This window comes from Schistocerca gregaria, chromosome 1, assembly GCF_023897955.1.
Source record: "Schistocerca gregaria isolate iqSchGreg1 chromosome 1, iqSchGreg1.2, whole genome shotgun sequence".
Taxonomy (NCBI): Eukaryota; Metazoa; Arthropoda; class Insecta; order Orthoptera; family Acrididae; genus Schistocerca; species Schistocerca gregaria.
Window position 1 is genome coordinate 982,838,784 of NC_064920.1, and position 15,561 is coordinate 982,854,344.

Below are 15,561 nucleotides of genomic sequence, written 5' to 3' on the forward strand. Positions count from 1 at the left end.
TGTAAAGAGTCCAAACAAGCTCCGTGGCCTTACGTAGTCCTAGATGAAAGAAAGAAGATGAAATACGTCATAAATCTGCACCCACTAGTGCTCTGAAAATGTGTGTATTTTACTTTTTTATCTGTACTGTATTACTAACGTTAGAAGGCTTTGCAAGAGTGAAGATATTTTATGCTCACAATAATTTGATCATTCTTTTCTCGGTAGTATGATTGATTGTAACGACTTCTTTTTGATTACGACGATTTTTCTTCTTTTACCGTAGATGCTGGATCAAACGGCAACTGAAATAAAATGCAACTTCATAGATTGCGACGTGGCGGCTTCTCTGAGAGCTCGCGTGACCTACCTGGTGCCACTTGCGCGAGCGTTCCATCGAGTCTGGCCCTCGTCGTATCATCTTTGCTGGGTTATGTGTTCCCATCTTGGGAGCCATGTGGTGGTGAGTGATATGTCGGAGCTGGACGAGTGTGCTCGAGTACTCAGCTTCCTGACAGTTGCAGCATGCTAACTCCGTTGACCGTTCGGCTATGGGGGCCCGCGTTTCCCTGCAGCGCTGACCGTCGTACGGGTAAATTTAGCGAGCAAGGAGCGGCTCTCGTCGCGTGCAACCTGATTACCACGTATACCGGTGCCATCCTGGAGTCCGGAAGCTATTGGCTTCCTTGGAATTTGTTTGAAATTAACTATGAAGACAGTTTAGTAACTTTAGATTCTCCACGGTGTGAGCTGGCCAGGAATCCAGTTTCTTTATGCCTTTAGGTGACCCCTTTTGGGCTGTGTGTCTCAGCCTGGAGTTTTCTGCATGCACCGAGCTAGTATTCTACAATGATAATCTTCTACTTGTTTTTATTGAGCATTTGATACTACTGATTGTTTTATATGTTGTAGACCTCATTGCCCTTCCTGGGCCGAGTTATTGGATCTGACGTATAACGTAAGTTGTATAGCTCAGGCATACTCTCTAACTCCGTATTTAGTAGCCCTTCGGCTCATAGGTGCACAGTTTAATCGGCCACCTCCATTGGTGCGTATCCTAATTACAGTGTCTATTAGCGGCTAAGAGGCTTCAGTGAAGGTATACCTTGACTTATTTAATCTTGTGATTATTCTTTTAAATGACCTTCTACATTATATCTTGTTATTGCGTGGAAGGTTAACCTGCAATGTTTAAGAGGGGTCCGCTCCTATATTGAAGCTGCAATAGTTGGTTTCCTTGAAAATAATCTTTAATTGCCCGTTTAAGTATTGCAGTGTATGTCAATTTGTATCAAACTTGTTTGCTGTAGGTTATTTGGCCTATGTTGTCAGCCTTGTTATCGGTATCGGTTGACGGGTTGTTCTTCTGCTGGTCCGGGTCACCGATGCGTTTTCCTCCTGCTTCGGAGGCTTTCCTGGTATTGCACGAGGTGAGTGTTGGCAGGTCACACGTGACTCGGCGGATCTCCCGTTCGGGCCTCAAACTGATTAAGTGCCACGGTAGAGGTGTCGCCCGATTGCCAAGTAATTGACTAAGTATTCCTGTTATTGTAAGGCCCTTGTGGGGGTGTGATGAAACTAGCAAACTGAGCAATGAGTTTCTAGATTTTTAAAAAATTAACGGTTTAATTGTCATTATCATTTTAATTGTGTTCAGTGGCCCGGTAGTTTATTCAAGTACGTAACGTGATTCAAGTGGAACAGGCATGGGGCCTATCAGTGAAGTATCAGGGTCACTCCAAAGGAAATGCACACTAATTTTTTTAATCCATTTTCTTTCTGCATGTTTGAAAGGTTTACATTGTGCAGATACATCCTTTAGGAACAATATTTTCATTTCTCCACATAATTTCCATCCTTCTTAACTGCCTTACACTATCTTGGAACCAGCGCCTGTGTATCCGCACGGTAAATTACTGGACCAAACTGTTGGAGCCACTGTTAAGCAGCGTGCACAAGGGAGTCATCATCTTAAAACCTTGTTCCACAAAGAGATGATAGTCACATGGAGCCAGGTCAGGACTGTAAGGCGGGTGTTTCAGTGTTATCCATCCGAGTTTTGTGATCGCTTCCATGTTTTTTTTTTTTTAGTGACATGTGGCCGTGCATTGTCATGCAATAGCAAAACATCTTGCTTTTGCTGATGTGGTCGTACACAACTCAGTCGAGCTTGAAGTTTCTTCAGTGTCGTCACACATGCATCAGAATTTATGGTGGTTCCACTTGGCATGATATCCACACGCACTTCGGAATCTAAAGACACCGTAGCCATAACTTTTCCAGCAGAAAGTATGGTTTTGAATTTTTTTTCTTGGGTGAATGTGCATGGTGCCGCTCCATTGATTGCCTCTTCGTCTCTTGTGAAAAGTGATGTCACAATTCTTCCAAGAAATTCAATTGCACCATTCCCGTACTGTTCCAAAAGTTCGCTGCATACCGTTTTTCTTGTTTCTTTGTGAGCCACTGTCAACATCCTGGGAACTCACCTGGCACAAACCTTTTATAACGCTAACACTTTTGTATTGTGCAAAGAATTCCTTCCCCTATCCCAAAGTAGCGTGACAATTCGTTCACTTGATGTGTCTGTCAGCACTCATCAATTCGTTATCTCTCTGCACATCGTCTGGAGTGTGTGCTGTACGAGGCCTGCCGCTGCGAGGACAATCCTCAATACTGCCGTGCCCGCTTTCATCACGTAACCTGCTTGCCCACCGACGAACTGTACCGCGATCGACAGCAGAATCTACATACACCTTTTTCATCCTCTAGTAGATGTTTCCCACTGTCTCGTTTTCACAGCACAGTAATTCTATGACTGCACGTTGTTTCTGACAAATGTCAAGTGTCGAACCCATCTTGAAGACATGCTATGACGGTGCCACACACGAGAACAGGTTGAACTAAGTTTCATATCTAAGTTTGAAAGCAACACACTGTAAAACTGTCACACATACAGAATGAAAACTGTTTTTTTTTTTACAAAAATAGTGTGCATTTCTTTTGGAGCGACCCTCGCACTACTATTGCTTCAGTCTTACATGTGGGTAGCCTTTGGGCAGCCTGGCCATACCGTAGCAGAATAGCCAGTGGAGACGTATGAATTTTAATGTCTTTTGTTCAATGTTCGTTGAACGTATATTAAAGTCCTTTTGTGGCATTGGACAAGAGTTGTGATTAATTAGTTGCGGTGACAGACTGCCATCATAAATTTATTTAATTGATTAACTGTTTGTAATCGGGCCACTATTGTGATGCACAGTTGACATTTTGATTACTATTTGTAGTTTTATGTATAATGTACATCTTGTTATACACTGTAAATTTAATTTAATAATCTCAACTATTTGTATGTATTTCGCAAGAACCTTGGTAACTGTCAATTGGCTCGTGACAGAATTGTTATTAAATAAATGTATTTGTTTTGGAATGATAAACTGCACATCAAGCAAGGCCACCCTTTCACGTGTTTTCCTTAAATTAATGCAATCGACGTTCTTGGTTTCAGTTCATGTCAAACTGTGGAATCGCCGGCCGCTGGTGGCCGAGTGGTTCTGGCGCTACAGTCTGGAACCGCGCGCCCGCTACGGTCGCAGGTTCGAATCCTGCCTCGGGCATTGGTGTGTGTTGTTCTTAGGTTAGTTAGGTTTAAGTAGTTCTAAGTTCTAGGGGACTTATGACCTCAGCAGTTGAGTCTCATAGTGCTCAGAGCCATTTGAACCATTTTTTTGAAACTGTGGAATCGGTTGTTGTATCGAGCTACTTCTTTCAAGCCACTCTCTTGCTTTTCTGCTACGCTGCACGGGGAATTACATGAGACTAAAGAAAGCAGTTCAAGCAAAAGGTGTGCAGCCATCACTCATATAGAAGAAATTTAACACTTGTTGGATATGGCAGATAGGAGAGCAGCTGACTGCAGTTGTTATGATCGTAGGAGGGGGCACACGGAAGCGCAGAATGGGGGCAAAAATAGAAATTCCTACGGAGTAGGGCCGTCACCGTGACGTAATCTTTGCCAGAATGGTGCCATCTTACTACGACTAGAAGAACTGTTAGCCATAGACAAGGAGGAAACAATCTGCAAGGTCAGTGAGGGAGGTATATTCGCGGGCGTCGGAGGCACTGTAGCAGTTGCAGTATTGGATTCGGACTGACAAAAACTGTGACGGTCATTAACCGTTATCAAAACATCTACAACAATTAGGGAGGCTTTGGTGCGTGACATTGAGTTGCTTAATCGCACATCGATCCTAATAAACGTGTAGAGAAGTTGAAACATCCCCTTAGAACAATTCAACACGACTGTGCTTAAACTGACACACAATAGTTTTTAGCGCAACGCAATCTGACTTTCAATAATCCCTACAAAAGAATGGTCCTGACTAACATTAACCTATACCTTTCACAGCTCACTTACCTCACAAAAAATCTTCGTTACTCGAACTACTGCAATACAGCGAGCACCACTACTGCCAGCTAAATAAAAGATTCAAACTACTGAAGGCACTAACTACTGATAGGCATAGTTAGCGAATGAAAGATTTTAATAGAGTACAAACAATGTATTTACCTTGATAGTCAGAATATATATCAGTTCATGACACCAATTCTTACAAATTTCAAAACTCCGCCATCTCTCTCCCCACGTCCACCACTGCTGGCGGCTCACCTCCAACTGCCCAACGCTACGCGCTGTAAGCATCCAGCTGCCTCTGCCCAACACTACAATGGCAGACAACAATGCAAACCAGCTACAGACTGCACACGGCACAGCCAGTGATTTTTATACAGAGCGCTACGTGGCGGCGGCGTTACCAATAAAAAAACCTAAACAGCCTACTTACAAAGTCAAAGGAGAACTGCATCGCTGATAACACAAATAAATGATGCAAATGCTCCTGAGACGTGCAACAAATGCTCAACGTAATCACTACTGTGTGTCTAGGAAATCTTCTGAACAGGTGGCAGTAAATCGATACCTGTCACAGTAGAGTTGTGCAAAATTTCTTTTCAAGTGTTTTCGTAAGTGCTAAAGCTTTATCCTCGACAGAAAACAGAGTTGCAACACGACGAAATAAATGGGAAGGCAACAGAATGAAGTTTTATGACACCAAGAATTTTGCTGTCTCGGAAATATGGTTTGGCTTCGTATTTTCGCTAGCATAGCAGTTTGGGATACATTCAAGTGCACCAGTTTTATTTGCAGTGAGCAGTCAGACTTAAAGAATTTAACGACAAGCAGGCTCCATGTAATTACTACGATGCAAAGATATCTCGGTGAGGTGACCACAATGGCGACTAAACAGACAACGCCCAAGCCAGTTGTTTCCGTTCATACAACAAAACCCACTCACACTTCCACTGGGAAAGCTGTTAATAATATACTAATGACATTAGTGGTATCAAAGAATATAACATGGCTCAATGCTCGAACGAAAATTTTACTCTCATTTATAGAAACTTACTTGATACATATATCTTAACAGATCAGGGTCAGAAGGAGGAAAGTCTACACAGGAGGCGACAAAAAAAATATGTCATAGAAAATACTGATAATACTTTACAATGACAACTTAGTTACTACACTGATTAAACATTTTCAACTTGTGTTTCATATATGTAAGCCTTTTTTAACACATAGCACGCTTCTTAGAAACGATATTATATTTACTCGTAAAAATGATGTTTCTAAAACCCAAAAAAAGACAAAAAAAGCAGTACGTAGTAATAGTTGGCACTACGAAATGTAACAATACACAGTGATGACAAGCAACTTACATCGAAATTATGGGTAACATGCTGGAGGAGAATGCAGAAAGGATGACCACCTGCTAATAACTCACTAAAATGGACAACATTCTAATACTGTGAAGTTCGATAAAAGTGATTCGGTGTGTTTGGGAACCTATCGTGCCTCAATAGCTAACTTTGATAGGAAGTTCACAAAATGTATTGCGTCTCAAGTGACTGATATCCACCTACTGCTTTAAGATTGAATCTTTTTTGTGATTATATCGTAAGCGTAATTCAGATGCAAAATTCACCCCTTTATACCATTATTATGAATGTGAACATTACATTTTTATTCAGCTATTCGAAATTTCATCCTTGAATGCATTTTAAAAAAAAGTCAACTCACCCAGAAAATTTAAGAGTTCTTTGCATCGCAAAAAAGAAAAAAGTCCTATATGTACCAAGATAATTAGGTTCTCAAAGAAAGTTAGAAATTCGAAACATGGAAGAAAATAAAATGTTTGCGAAAACACTGTTGGACTGCAACAAATATCACCAGTATTAACTGCCACGTTAATTCTCTTCGAAATGGAGAAACAGGAAATAAACATAAAAAGTTATACAATTGTGAGTCTTTTTAAAAATGTGACGACATGATATTATTCATTGACGTATTCTATACTAATTCAGGTGCTCACAGTATAGAACGTGAATTGGTATATGTTATGATGCTGTCAGTGAAGATAGAAATCAACTCAGGTAGCCAGTGTGAAAGTTGCAATTACTTAGCTATCTAGACGTAATCAATTATTAACTGTAAAACAGTGATTTGATCTACTAGAATTTGTTTCCAGACAAAACCACAATGTAAACAGATTCATTTAATTATGTTCATTTCTTTTAATATTTAAGGTTTAGTAGCATAAATCCAGCCTCAGCCTAGGACTAAATAAATGTGGGAAACCTCCAAAAAAACCCTTAAATTTGCTGGGGGGGTTAACTTTTATCATCATATGAACCATGACCGTTCATCTTCCTACAGAAATGACACATTACCCAGCAAACATTCTAACTGGTTTTGATGATAAGTAACTCTATAATTTCACGTTGTCGTGTGTTGAATCCCACACAGTTTGAGAAAGTCCAAATTCCTGGAAAATACATCTTACTGACCTTGTGCCTTCTCTTCTCCTGTGGTGGATCTGTATCCACACATGAACACACTTGCAGTGTGGCGTGACGGTGTTCTTCTCAGAGTCTACTACAGCAGCAGGGCTGCGTAAGACACTATGCAGATTCAGTGAGCCGTCACGTGCCTTCTTCGTCCACAGGGTTGCGATGAAGACAGGTGGCTTGCGCAACGACTCTCCGTCCTTTAGTTCACTACCAGCTCCCCGAAGACATTGTTCAAACGCCTATGAATATCTGCAATGATCTACTTTTCCGCCAAGAGAAACTTAATGACAGCTCTCTGCTTGGAACGCACCTCCGTCACAGACAGCACTTTGAAGACTACCTACAGCGCCGACACCTGTCGGAACTATAGGGGGCGAAGCGGGAATATGCCAGATGTTACACAGTACATTCTGCATCTTTCCAACTGAAATTGGGGATAAAAGTTAAAATACCGTGTTGACCACTCTACCGAGATCTTCTTCTGGATCTTGTGGTGTCCACTGTACACTGAGCACTGTCTAAGACCAGTGTCGCCTTCTCTTAAAAATGGGAATTTTCCCGCGCTTGTGTTAGAGAAGCGGGATTATTGGGTCAAAATCTTGTGGCTACCACTCGCGGACAATCGTCATTGCATAGTAAGAGAAGTGTTCCCGCGCCAATGCCGAAGAACGGGGTTACTGACTAAAAGTCTTGTGGCTACCATTGGTGGGCCAAAGTCGTTGGTAAAAAAATGATTTTTTCTTCACTTATGTTGTAGACGAATTTTACTAGTTAAAACTGCTCCTTCTGTTTGGTATTGATGGGGCAACTTGATTGTTTCGAAGAGAAACGGTCAGAGCAAGAAAGAGGTAATGTAACCTAAATATTACTGTCCGTGTATATTACTGTTCCGGGACGTAGTTTGTGTGGTGTCACCGTCAGACACCACACTTGCTAGGTGGTAGCCTTTAAATCGGCCGCGGTCCGTTAGTATACGTCGGACCCGCGTGTCGCCACTATTAGTGACTGCAGACCGAACGCCGCCACACGGCAGGTTTAGTCTAGAGACACTCCCTAGCACTCGCCCCAGTGGTACAGCCGACTTTGCTAGCGATGGATCCCTGACTACATACGCTCTCATTTGCAGAGACGACAGTTTAGCATATCCTTCAGCTACGTCATTTGCCGCGACCTAGCAAGGCGTCATATTCAGTTACTATGTCTTCCGAACAGACAATATTGTGACTCATGTACCGTCAAGAGCGACGTTCATAATTAATGGATTAAAGTTAAGTATCAAACTAATTACGTCCGCTTTATGAATCCTAATTCCTTGTCATGTTCCAGACCTCACGTCAGTATAGTCCTTCCCTCCTCACGCCAGCCTGCGTGAGCTAAAACGCGTGTATTTTCGGCCTCCAATCGTAACACGGTGTTATCGCTTCCGCCAACACAACAGTTTGTATGGCTCGAACGCCGCGGCCACGTATTCACTTCCTTTAAGTGCTGCGTTACTTATTCAACGCCCCTTGTATGTTATGCTGATCAGAAGGCTGGAATTCTGCTTCGTTAAAATTTGGAGTTTCGTCCATAATTTACGACAGCCAAATTCTGCGTCCATGGGTACGGCAGTGACAGTGTGGCTAGATCGAACACCGTCGTCATTTTGAAAAGTTACTTTTATATCAGCGGGCTAGATGGTCGAGCCGTAAAACGCATGCGTGGTGACCGGAATATCGCGGCACTGAATCCCGGTTGGGTAAGGGATTTTCTGCCTTTGTTTTAACCTAGCGTTCTCCTCTCAATTATGTGAGGAGTCCCTAGGAACGACACGTGACTGGTATTCCACTTTAAACTGTAAGTCCCCTTTCCTCGGTTCGATAACAGGGGTAGGTTAGGGACACGCAAGTAGCCGAACTGGCCTCCAGTTGAAAGATCTACAACAGACACTTGAGCCCCACAAAATTATTATTATTTCTGTAATACCGATACGAATTAATCTTATTCTACAATAGGGTGCCTTCAATAATTGCGATGATCATTAGATTATCCAGTGTTAGGAAATCTGGTTATTGTGTGATGCTCACAGCTGAGGTGACGTCTTGTTGTATTTGCGTGAGACCTCCACTGCTGCGAACCCAGACCGCACGTCTGTTCTGCACAATTTTTGTGTTTCTCGTCTCAGCGAGGAGCTGGCCACCTCCCTAATTGGATTAATGGCAACTCGAATGCCTCCTGTCGCGCTCATCAGTGATACTGGTGTTTTGCCGCCCCGCGGGACTCCGCCAATATTAGATTGTTTCGGTTGGCATTGTCACTTGACGACACACAGCCGCTTCTTATCAAATAACCTCATCTAATTAGCCACATATTTTTTCACTTTTGCCCGGCGTCCTGTGAGGGACATCAAGGCTAATCACCCTCTCGCACGCGTCTCATCCTGTTACCGTGAAATACGACCCCTAACACCATTTAGTTTTTCCTCAAGAAATAAATAAAAGCGCACTGAACTATTTCGTGTTCCTAATTCACATTTACTAACGCGAATTCTTTACAGACGAATGGAAAAACTGGTAGATGCGGACCTCCAGGGGGATGAGTTTGGATTCCGTAGAAATACTGGAACACGTGAGGCAATACGGACCTTACGACTTATCTTAGAAGAAAGATTAAGTAAAGGGAAACCTACGATTCTAGCATTTGTAGACTTGGAAAAAGCTTTTGACAATGTTGACTGGAATACTCTCTTGCAAATTCTGAAGGTGGCTGGGGTAAAGTACAGGGAGCAAAAGGCTATTTACAATTTGTACAGAAATCAGATGGCAGTCATAAGAGTCGAGGGACATGAAAGGGAAGCAGTGGTTGGGAAAGGAGTGAGACAGGGTTGTAGCCTCTCCCCGATGTTATTCAATCTGTATATTGAGCAAGCAGTAAAGGAAACAAAAGAAAAATTCGGAGTAGGTATTAAAATTCATGGAGGAGAAGTAAATACTTTGAGGTTCGCCGATGACATTGTAATTCTGGAAGAGCAGTTGTACGCAATGGACAATGTCTTGAAAGGAGGATATAAGATGATCATCAACAAAAGCAAAACGAGGATAATGGAATGTAGAAAAATTAAATCGGGTGATGCTGAGGGAATTACATTAGGAAATGAGACACTTAAAGTGGTAAAGGTGTTTGGCTATTTAGGAAGTAAAATAACTGATGATGGTCGAAGTAGAGAGGATATAAAATGTAGACTGGCAATGGCAAGGAAAACGTTCCTGAAGAAGAGAGATTTGTTAACATCGAGTAGAGATTTATGTATCAGGAAGTCGTTTCTGAAAGTATTTGTATGGAGTGTAGCCATGTATGGAAGTGAAATATGGACGATAAATAGTTTGGACACGAAGAGAATACAAGCTTTCGAAATGTGGTGTTACTGAAGAATGCTGAAGATAAGGTGGATAGATCACGTAACTAATGAGGAGGTATTGAATAGGATTGGGGATAAGAGAAGTTTGTGGCACAACTTGACTAGAAGAAGGGATCAGTTGGTAGGACATGTTTTGAGGCATCAAGGGATCACAAATTTAGCATTGGAGGGCAGTGTGGAGGGTAAAAATCGTAAAGAGATGAATACACTAAGCAGATTCAGAAGGATGTAGGTTGCAGTAGGTACTGGGAGATGAAGAAGCTTGCACAGGACAGAGTAGCATGGAGAGCTGCATCAAACCAGTCTCAGGACTGAAGACCACAACAACATCAACAATTCACATTGATTTCTGTAGAAGGCTACTGAGTTTGAAAGTTAACCATGGCTATTGCTTAGCGTTTTTACACAGCGAACCTTACGAAGGGTATTTGATTAGGGTTTAACGTCCGATCGAGTACGACGTCATTTGAGATGAAACATTATTCAGGGTTGGGATTCGATGAGTAAGGAAACGGTCCGTGACCTTTGGAAGGAATCATCTAGACATTTATCATGCCGATCGTGTGTAAAAAGAATGGTTCAAAGGGCTCTGAGCACATGGGACTTAACTAATGTCGTCATCAGTCCCCTAGAACTTAGAATTACTGGAACCTGACTAACCTAAGGACATCAAACACATCCATGCCAAAGGCAGGATTCGAACCTGCGACCGTAGCAGTTGCGCGGTTCCAAACTGTAGCGCCTAGTCCCGCTCGGCCACTCCGGCCGGCCCGATTTTGTGTACACGACCACGGCAGTGTCTTCCCACGTATTGTGAGCCATCTTTCTTGTCAGGAATCTTTTCACGTCTGTAAACTACTTAGAGAAGAATACAAGCCTTTCCTTCGTGGGTTTAATTCTCTGAGATGAACCACGTATCAGTAACGCCAACTGTAGTACGCAGCTTGTGGGGCGTTTCTAAAGAAATTTTCCACCAGAGTCCTGGAACTTACTGTTGAGAACATATTTAAAACCTTTCTTGTCGGTTGCTTCTGACATCAGATAAGCAGTGAGTAGTCTCGTCTCGGGTTAATCTCGTCTTATGTTTCGGTACCGATAATACACTCATGGAAATGGAAAAAAGAACACATTGACACCGGTGTGTCAGACCCACCATACTTGCTCCGGACACTGCGAGAGGGCTGTACAAGCAATGATCACACGCACGGCACAGCGGACACACCAGGAACCGCGGTGTTGGCCGTCGAATGGCGCTAGCTGCGCAGCATTTGTGCACGGCCGCCGTCAGTGTCAGCCAGTTTGCCGTGGCATACGGAGCTCCATCGCAGTCTTTAACACTGGTAGCATGCCGCGACAGCGTGGACGTGAACCGTATGTTCAGTTGACGGACTTTGAGCGAGGGCGTATAGTGGGCATGCGGGAGGCTGGGTGGACGTACCGCCGAATTGCTCAACACGTGGGGCGTGAGGTCTCCACAGTACATCGATGTTGTCGCCAGTGGTCGGCGGAAGGTGCACGTGCCCGTCGACCTGGGACCGGACCGCAGCGACGCACGGATGCACGCCAAGACCGTAGGATCCTACGCAGTGCCGTAGGGGACCGCACCGCCACTTCCCAGCAAATTAGGGACACTGTTGCTCCTGGGGTATCGGCGAGGAGCATTCGCAACCGTCTCCATGAAGCTGGGCTACGGTCCCGCACACCGTTAGGCCGTCTTCCGCTCACGCCCCAACATCGTGCAGCCCGCCTCCAGTGGTGTCGCGACAGGCGTGAAGGGAGGGACGAATGGAGACGTGTCGTCTTCAGCGATGAGAGTCGCTTCTGCCTTGGTGCCAATGATGATCGTATGCGTGTTTGGCGCCGTGCAGGTGAGCGCCACAATCAGGACTGCATACGACCAAGGCACACAGGGCCAACACCCGGCATCATGGTGTGGGGAGCGATCTCCTACACTGGCCGTACACCTCTGGTGATCGTCGAGGGGACACTGAATAGTGCACGGTACATCCAAACCGTCATCGAACCCATCCTTCTACCATTCTAAGACCGGCAAGGGAACTTGCTGTTCCAACAGGACAATGCACGTCCGCATGTATCCCGTGCCACCCAACGTGCTCTAGAAGGTGTAAGTCAACTACCCTGGCCAGCATGATCTCCGGATCTGTCCCCCATTGAGCATGTTTGGGACTAGATGAAGCGTCGTCTCACGCGGTCTGCACATCCAGCACGAACGCTGGTCCAACTGAGGCGCCAGGTGGAAATGGCATGGCAAGCCGTTCCACAGGACTACATCCAGCATCTCTACGATCGTCTCCATGGGAGAATAGCAGCCTGCATTGCTGCGAAAGGTGGATATACACTGTACTAGTGCGAACATTGTGCATGCTCTGTTGCCTGTGTCTATGTGCCTGTGGTTCTGTCAGTGTGATCATGTGATGTATCTGACCCCAGGTATGTGTCAATAAAGTTTCCCCTTCCTGGGACAATGAATTCACGGTGTTCTTATTTCAATTTCCAGGAGTGTATTATTCGTACATAAGCAGCGATAAACTTTGGTTCGTGTGTTCAGATGTGTGTGAAATCTTATTGGACTTAACTGCTAAGATCACCAGCCACATGCCCGAAGGAGGACTCGAACCTCCGCCGGGACCAGCCTCACAGTCCATGACTGCAGCACCATAGATCGATCGGCTTATCCCACGCGGCAAACTTTGTTTCGCTCTGTGTAAATTAAATTGGCCGATATTTATTTCGTGTGCATTCCCACCATCTGGCCGATAAATTCGATGCCATGAAAGTAACATAAGACCGACACAACAACGCTATCAACTGTTAATGGGCGGTTGGACTAGTTGATCGAAATATGTTGGACTACGAGAAACCTGATTATTCTATGCTGAGATGAAAACTGGTCGACGTGCGAGGCTGAAGTGGTTCAAATGGGTCTAAGCACTACGGGACTTATCATCTGAGCTCATCATTCCCCGGGACTTTGAACTACTTAAACCTAACTAACCTAAGGACACAACACACATTTATGCCCGAAGCAGGATTCGAAACTGCAATCGTAGCAGCCGCATAGTTCCAGACTGAAGCGCCTAGAACCGGTCGGTCTCAACGGTCGGCGACGTGCGACGCACCTACATCCACACCTACATTCATAATCTGCAAGCCACCTGACGGTGTGTGGCGGAGGGTACTTTCAGTACCTATATCGGTTCTCCCTTCTATTCCATTGTCGTATTGTTCGTGAAAAGAAAGATTGTCACTATGTCTCTGAGTGGGCTCTAATCTGTCTGATCTGGTACGGATCCCACACCTGAACAGTATTCAAGCAGTGGGCGAACAGGCGTACTGTAACCTACTTCCTTTGTTTTCGGATAGCATTTCCTTAGGATTCTTCCAATGAATCTGTCTGGCATCTGCTTTACCGACGATCAACTTTATATGATCATTCCATTTTACATCACTCCTAATGTCTACTCCTAGATAATTTATGGAATTAACTGCTTCCAGTTGCTGACCTACTATATTGCAGCTAACTGATAAAGGATTGTTCATTCTATGTATTCGCAGCACATTACACTTGTCTACAATGTGATTCAGTTGCCATTCCCTGCACCATGCGTGAATTCGTTGCAGATCCTCTTGCATTTCAGTACAATTTTCCATTGTTTCAACCTCTTGATATACTACAGCATCATCCGCAAATAGCCTCAGTGAACTTCCGATGTTATCACAAAGGTCATTTATATATATTGTGGGTAGCAACGGCCCTACGACACTCCCCTGCGTCACACCTGAAATCACTCTTACTTCGGAAGACCTCTCTCCATTGAGAATGACATACGTAACATATGCGGTGCAGTCACATTAATGAGACCACCACCTGCTTTCGACGTCAACGTGGAGTAACCAGTGGCAGACCGCAGGTGGGATATCTAGCAGTGGAGGGTATACGAATTGAGAGGAAAACAGTGCAGTCATTGACGAGATGCGGGAACGTAGCAAGTTTACCTGACGTCCAACAAGGTGTGATGATTGACTTTCGGGCCAATAAACAGCTAAGTTCGTTAGTTGTTCGTGTGCCGCCGTGTTTAAAGTATACGACGTATGGTAAAATGGCGACATCCAAACCCGACGCCTAGGTAACTCTGGTGCACTGCGGGGCGTAGATGACATGACTGAACGACGGATGTTGACATGTGTACAGAAGAGTATATATGTTACTGCTGAGCAACCGACCGCCCAGTTGAACCAAGGGGCTACCGACAGTGTCTGTTCAATGATCGTTCAGCGAACGTTGCTGCGTATGGCCTCCGCTGCAGGCGCTTGGTTCGTGCAACCGTACTGTCTGTTGTTCATCGTCGACGAAGGTCGGAATTTCGACGTCAGTGCCGCAACTGGACGTGCACTGAGTGGTGAAAGATGAGTTTTTCAGATAAGTTATGTTTTATACTCCATCAGACAGATGGCTGTTGTGGTGTGTGGCGTCAAGCTTCTGAAAGCAAACACGAGGGAACATTATGGTTCGGGGAATGTTCTCGTGGCATTCCGTCGATTATCTCGTCACCCTGGAAGTCACAATAGATCATCACAAGTACGCATCTATCCATCGCGACCATATCCACCCCCTACATGCAGTTTTCTTTCCTCAGAACGATGGCATCTACCAGCTGGACAATGCGACGTGTCACACAGCTCGCAGTGCACGTGCATGGTTAAAAGAGCACCAGGATGAGCTTACTGCACTGCCCAGGCAACCATACTATTCGGATTAAAACCCAATCTACACTACTGGCCATTACAATTTCTACACCGCGAAGAACATGCTACAGACGCGGAATTTAACCGACAGGAAGAAGATGCTGTAACATGCAAATCATTAGCTTTTCAGAGCATTCACACACGGTTGGTGCCGGTGGCGACACCTACATCACGCTGACATGAGGAGAGTTTCCAACCGATTTCAAATACACAAACAGCAGTTGACCGGCATTGCCAGGTGAAACGTTGTTCTGATGCCTCGGGTATGGAGGAGAAATGCGTACCATGACATTTCCGACTTTAATAAAGGTCGGATTGTAGACTATTGCGTTTGCAGTTTATCGTATCACCACATTGCCCATCGCGTTGGTCGAGATCCAATGATGGTTAGCAGAACATGGTATCGGTGGGTTCAGGAGGGTAATACGGAACGCCGTGCTGCACCCCAACGGCCTCGTATGACTAGCAGTCGAGATGACAGGCATCTTATCCGCATGGCTGTAACGGATTGT